At 42.0% G+C, this 6,990-nt stretch overlaps 1 long non-coding RNA gene across 2 annotated transcripts; it reads right to left on the bottom strand.

The window, feature by feature from the left end:
• Window positions 1-318: 318 nt before the first annotated feature.
• Window positions 319-6,928, bottom strand: LOC116965387. Of its 2 annotated transcripts, XR_004409330.2 has the most exons (5): window positions 6,637-6,928; window positions 5,938-6,210; window positions 4,577-4,667; window positions 4,314-4,450; window positions 319-1,745 (listed from the first exon to the last, which is right to left on the bottom strand). It is a non-coding gene; the product is annotated as an uncharacterized LOC116965387 (long non-coding RNA). The 2 variants fall into 2 exon arrangements; XR_004409329.2 differs by lacking the exon at window positions 4,577-4,667.
• Between the last annotated feature and the right edge of the window lie 62 nt (window positions 6,929-6,990).

The raw sequence follows: 6,990 nt of genomic DNA, 5'->3' as shown, positions 1-6,990 counted from the left end.
TACTCGCCCTACATGCCCATATCGGGCCGCGTGTCTTGCGTGCTCCAAATAACTTGAAGGGACTCGGTGGCCGTTTGTACTTTCTGGCTATTAAGGACGGTTATGTGAGTCATACCACACAAAAATTTATTTTTAAAGGACAACTCCTCCTGTTTTCCCCGGCAGGCTGCAGTTAGGGATAGAGCCAGCTCACTACAGCACGTGATGTTTGTGTGGTTTCTGTGGAAATTCATGAAAGTGCAGAGCATTAATCCATTTTGGGTAAGGGACATGAAATACCAAACAAAACCCTCATGAGAAGTCCACAGTAGGCAGTCATCACACAAAACCCGCTAAAATTATTTTAATTGCAGGTGAGCATGATACAAAGTCAGTGAGACGACTTTCAGGTGTTTCCCCCTGCACAACTTTAAGACCTCAACACTTTCAAAGACCCACCATGTTCAAAAAGACCCAATTCCTCATCTTCTGCAGCCTGGTTTTCTGTGCTGCTTGTAAGAGCAAAATGGCTTGTCCCTTTGGAAGCTCCTAGCAGGTAGCTCTGCACAAGGCGTGCAAATTCATATAATGCTTCCAGATACACGTAAAGAGGCGGCTGCTGCGTTATATAACCCAAGATACGTAAATAACAAAACAACAGGCAGGTGTAAATAAAGCAAAGGTGGGTGTGAAACAAGCCCGAACTAACTCCAGTGAAAGGAAAATCGCTGTGGCATCCTCCACGGATCCAGCCCATGGGGAACATTATTGAAGCACCATCATTATAATAGTGTTAAGAGACAGCAGGCATTTCACTTGCTGTGGATCTTGATGGAGACAATATTCCTCCCCTTTAAACTGCTAAAGGCTTAAGCAATGCATGAAAATTTTCCGTCTACAGTTAAATTGTATCCAAACTTATTAAAAAATTAATCTGCCCATTAGAATGGGGAGAAGGAAAGTGCAGAGAACATAAAGAGCAGCCCAGGCCCTGGCTTGGTGAATTAGGAAACTGCCGCGCACTCAAATTTACCAACATGCTGGAGATAAGGGTGTGCTGCTGCCAAGGCCCATCAGGGTGTGTGAGATGACAAACAGTACTTGAAAGGTGGCTCTCCTCAGTGGCAAACACTGCCTCACACCCTCCTGTATCTCTAGCAGGAAAGGGAAGCACATAATTTTCAGGGTTTCCCCCAGAGTCATTCCTTCCCTCCCCTCATTCTTCCTGCTTCTCATCCAGGTCCTTTGTAGGAGAAGTCCAGCCTGGGTTAACCCCTTTTTCTTTAATGCAGCAGATTTTAATACTGCCTACAGTGCCAGGGTGCCCGGAGGCAGCTCTGGTTAGCGCAAGGTGATCTGCTCTCCAGTCGCTGAGTGTGCATCACCTCTCCACCTGCAATCCCCCACCACACTTCCAACTAAACCCGCGTGCCCCGTGCCTTGTCACATCGTGTTTCGCAGAGTGGGACGGGATGCTCTCCATGCCGCTTTGCCCATCAGCCACGGCTCGCAGATTGAGAAACACTGCATGAGCACGAGGCTGTCAGACTTGGCAGAGCATGACTGTGTTTCAACCAGGGCTCCCAAGCCAAGGCATACTGTGAGTGGTCCATACTCCTCCATCCCTGGTCACCCACCCAGCCAAGGAAGACTAGATCATTTATGTGATAATTAATAACCTTTGCCAAATTCTTTCACTCCTGCATGATGACGCTGTACCCAGATGAAAAATTGCTATTGCTTTTCTTTCAGAGGTCACTTGGCTCCTGTGAGACAAAAAACAATCATTTTTAACGAACTAAGACAGACTGGGTTTTCCCCACTGTTCAGTGTAAATCCTGATAGACCTCCCTGTAAACTCCTCCCAGTACATGCCCTGCTGGCTCACTCAGTATTAGTCTTGTACCCTGAGGGTCGATATCCTGCCAAGTGATATTTGTTTAAAATTCTCAAATGCACAAATTTGGCACAGAAACTGGGGCAAAGGGCATCCCCCTGGTTACTGCAGTTGGGTGGAATCTTCCCACCTCAAAGTCCAAGATCCATTTACATCAGTTCATTTAAGCTGCAGAACAAAATGAACTCTCCCTGCTAGGCTTGCTCAGACAGACTAATAAATGCAACCAGGAGTGCTAGGCAGAAGTGCTGTACAATGTAATCAACTGTTGAAGGCACAAGCAATTATACAGCTTGTATTAAGACTGATTCACTTGTAGCTGACGTCAATCCTCCCTCCCTACTATCTTAGCCTTGGGATTGGAGTATGATAAATATTACCTGTAATGCCATCTGCCGTACAGAAACAGCCCAGGCTTCTCACTATTTATTTAAGGGCTAATGTTGTGCTAGTCCAGAATGCAGTTTATTTCAGCCTGATTTGACTTTGTTTTGACTCTAATTAAAAATGCCTGTCCACTTGAATTTTTAAAGTGATCTGTCAGAGAGCAAAACCAATGTTTGCCTTGAAAACATGAAGTTCAAGACAGCATAGTTAGCATCAAACAGAAAACTACTGTGAAAAGGACAATACCAGATTTATCCTCATGGAAGAGACAAGAGAAGGTGCAGAATTAGAAGATCACCATCTCAGGATGGGGAGTTAGGGCCTCCCAAATCCTAGATGTCTGAAACCCTGGGAGAGTTGATTGATCTAGTGTATCAGTTTCTCCCTCAATTCCTTTAGAACCTCACCCAAGTCTTTCAGCTTCTCTATGAAATGCAAAATATGACCATTTAATGGTGCCTCTGTCTTTTGGTCAGTGGTAACATTGTTTTGAATGGCATCAAGCTGAAAATACATACTTAGATCAAGTAATGCACATACAAAACTGTTTCCTCTTACAATTTTCTCCTAAAAGTTTAAAATTACAGAAATTACACCACTTCCTAGAGAACATCTTTCACGATAGTAACTGTTTAGCACTTTTTATTACTAAAAACTTCCTAAAACTAAAACCTGAGGCAATTAAAAGCCTTTTATGTGGTATGTTCAGAAACAGCAGCCAACAAATAGCCTGAACACCACAACCATCATAATGTATGAAGACCATGGTTAGTAATCTAATTCTACTTGTGAGTTAGTTTAAATGTCCAAAAATAAAATTGAACTGTTTAATCAAAAGGATATGTGTCCATGGGCAGAATTTCTGTCATTGTCCCGCTGCCGAGAAACATGTTGACTTTGCCAGCTGACTCACTTAGATTTGCATATTCATAGCTATGTTCAGAAGATACTGGTGCACTACTCTGAAAACTCTACTGTCTTTTGTCCTGAGGAACAGCAATAATTTTGTATGCCCAAAAGTAATTAAATTATTTAAACCTCAAGTAATTTTAAAAGGGAAGGGCTGTGGTGAAAGTTATACAGTTGAAAATTTAACTGCATTATTAAAATAAGCTTGGATAAGAGAAACTGAAATATAAGTAGCACTTTTTGCTTAGTCTTAGCGTTTCATAAAAGGCATCTGTGTTAGTTTTATTTGTGTTTCTAATCAGTCACTTCCCCTGGTTTTAGTGTACTTGACAGGGCTTAATCCCACAATGTTTGGATTGCAAATGCCACACTATAATGCTTAAATGTGTATAAAAATCTTGCTGCTTAAAATATAATTAAAATAGTAATACAGTCAATCCCTTAACATGTTTTTTAATAGACAGCAATCTACTGCATCTTAAACTGCCTGAATTTTCATTTTACAGGACCTCCCACATGAGGATCACAGTGCCCTTTTAAATTATTAATTAACTCATGTTGATAGGATAAATTAAAATCTCTGTGATGGAGAACATGCATTATTTATTAATGTCCTGATCTTGTCCTACATACTGCAGAGTTTGCTCTTTGGAACCTGCTTCAAAAGTCTCACACAAGGATGTTTTTTGTGGTGGTGGTATTTTTCAAATGGCTTTTCTTATACTTGGCTTTTGTCTCACCTTTCTTCTCTGTATGACAAAGGTGGGGTTTCTTCTACTTTCTTTATGTTTCTTTCTGCAGGGACTTTACTTACTGCATTCTGTTTGTGTGTATGTATTTCTGGACAGGCTTCATGACTTTACTGAACTATCACATCGTACAGTTAAGGAATTCAGAGTTAGTCACTTAAATATTAATAAAGAAGAAACTGAAGTGACACAAGAGCTATGTTCACCCTATTTTCTTTTATAGCAACTATTGGAGATGGGTTTAGGTGAACTGTTGCTCTCAGTAAAGCCCTAACTTACTTATGAAAAAAAAAAAAGTCATGAGGAGAACAGATTAATTACATTATACTTTGCTATTGAACAGTTGCCCAGTTCTATTCTATTTCAGTGGTAGGTGCAGTAAGAAATAATACCTCCTTATTCATCTAGCTTCTGCCCACATGCATTCAGGGTGCAATCTGTGCTTGGGAAGAGCTCACAGATTTCAGCAAGTCTTCGTCTTCACCCAGGAGTCTCGTCCCTTGTGCACCATCAGCTTTGCAAAGTAATTCTGGATGCAAAAAGAATGTATTAAATTATATTTTCCCTTATGCATTGTCAACAGCCCTTTTTACTGATTTTAAATGCAACAGAAATGTGTAAACTAACAAGTAGGGGTGCTTTAATATTATCTCACCTCAAGACACCACAGTTGAACAAGTGATACAGAAGACAGAATATGACCGGTGATGATAAGCAATAAATCAAACACCACTCTCCCTCCAAGCCTGCAAACAAAATTTCAAGTTTCAAAATCTGCATGACTTCTATGTAGGAGAAACATCTTCATCCTTGTTAACTGACCAGATGTAGCATATGGGAGATTAATCAAGGAAGTTCAAGGGATTGTAAGCCCCTAAATCAGCTTTACCTGGAGAGATGTCTGATCTCAAACACCAGTCACCGAAGGAGAGAGCAGCCATGTGCTCAAACTGTTTCTTCCTGCAGGCTCGCCTCTCCCAGCTGGGACAAGCACCACAGCAATCCAAAAGAAAACTCCAAAATCTGTTTTTCCCTCAAGCAACAGCATGCAGAAACTTCACTTACTTAACAGTGACAAAAGTAGAGAGCTTCACTTGTCTTTTAGCATGCAGGAAAGCAAGCCACCCTTTACACAGGGAACTGATCCCTTGCCTAAGGCTTCCTTTTTCTTGAAGCTGCAAGACTTCTAACTGCTAGCTGCAAATAGGTCCTCAGCTGACTCCTACAGCCTGCGCCTATCCACTTTATTAAGCAGGGCCAAAACTAGAGTTCTGTATAGCGCATGAGTATCTGTCCTCAACGTAGCTATGAATATACCAATCTAAGTGAGTAAACTGGCAAAGTCAACGTGTTTCTCTTCTGTGGGATAATGAAAGGTACTGCTGTTTAAAGAGTCCCATGATTTCCTCCAAATATAGGCACATATTCTCTTCTATGGCTGCAGTCAGTCCAGGCACAGTGTTAGTAAGAAGCAAAAGGAGCCCTGTGATGCCATTTTTACAGTCACTTTTCAAAATGGAAGTGTACTTAAAGTTACTGTTACTCTTTGAGCCTAAAAAATAACCCCAACACTAGTAACATAATTTAGGAGACCTTAGCAAAAGGAAATGCATAAATGTTTCCAAGTGAATCAAAATAATCTCAGAAACAGCAATGAAACAAAGAGACTAAACACATAATTTCTTCTTCCCCAAAGAAGAAGGCAAATACAGTAAGTTTGAGTTACATTTGTTTTAACAAAAGGAATGCAGAATGGAGACTCAGGTGAAACTATTACTGCATGTATGGCACACAGAGGCCTGGGGTACAGTGGAGTACACTGGATTCTCCTCTTCACATCACTGTATCCTTAGAAGAATGAGGTCTTTCCAAGGGAAAGGATGACTCCAGGATTTTGCCACATGTTATGAAGCTATTTCAAACCCATCCTAAATTACCAGCTCTTTGGTAATATCAAATGACCTTGGTAGCCTTGTACTGAGTAAGGCAGACAATCATCTGTCTTGCATAACTCACCGGCACCTTTGTGAATAATCGGCTCTTGTGCAGCAGAGGACAGCTTGAAGAAGTGACAAACACGCTGTGTGCACTGTGGAATTATTTCAGTTTTCAATAGAGGAAGCTGGAACATCTCCAACACACTAGATTTGCAAGCCGGTGTGAAGTTGTGCTGTTCAGAAGTTGTGACTGGCAGCGAAAGCAGTCAAGTGCACTAAACATAAAATAGAACATGCCTTCTCGTGGTCTTCAAGCTTTTGTCAGCTTCCCTTCAAGACTATAGGAATGAACCTGGTCAGAAAAAATAGGAAACACTGTGTAACAATGTACTTGTCAGTGTGATGCACGAACAAACGTTGTAAAGTTGCATTTGATGAGATAATGCAGAACACAAACTTCGGCAAGTTTAACTTTAGAAAGTAGTCTCTTGGTTGGAACTGAAGCCTGGATGTTAACATTTCTAAGCTAACCATAAGGAACCCTGATCAATTAGTCACTCCCTTACTGTTTTTCCAAGTTGGCATAAAAATACCTGTATATATTGCAAAACTAACAAGATTAATGAATATGCACACTTGAGTATCAAGGATCCATGGCATTTTCAAAAGGAGAAAGAAATTGGTAAGACTTTAAAAATTAGTTTGAGAAAAGCTATTATAAACAAAGTTGCAATAATATGCTAAACATAGGATTTTATAGCTCACAAGAGGTCCTTACATTTTTTTGTGTGTATGGCCTTCCAACAGCATTTGTACCCAGACCACCTACGTGACTTACATGTAGGTCACTACACCTTAAACTTTTTCCTACTGGCCTCGGCTCGGTACTGAGGGGCCACTGACCCCCACGCTACCGCCGCGCTGCGCTCTTTCTGAACGGGCTGAGGCGCGCGGGGCGGCCTCACGGCCCGCCATATCCAGCCAAAAGCCCGGTGCGTGCCCTCACCCCCATCTCCCCGCGCTGAGGGGAGATGGCAGCCCAACCGCCTCCGCCGCCCGCCATGCTGCCCCTTTCCCAGCATGCCCTGCGGCCGCAGCCCCCTCCCCTCTTGTTTCCTGTGAGGCCCCGGGA

The sequence above is a fragment of the Tyto alba genome, unplaced genomic scaffold, assembly GCF_018691265.1.
Source record: "Tyto alba isolate M040663 unplaced genomic scaffold, T.alba_DEE_v4.0 Super-Scaffold_44, whole genome shotgun sequence".
In the NCBI taxonomy this organism is placed as follows: Eukaryota; Metazoa; Chordata; class Aves; order Strigiformes; family Tytonidae; genus Tyto; species Tyto alba.
This window is presented reverse-complemented; position numbering and strand designations above follow the sequence as displayed.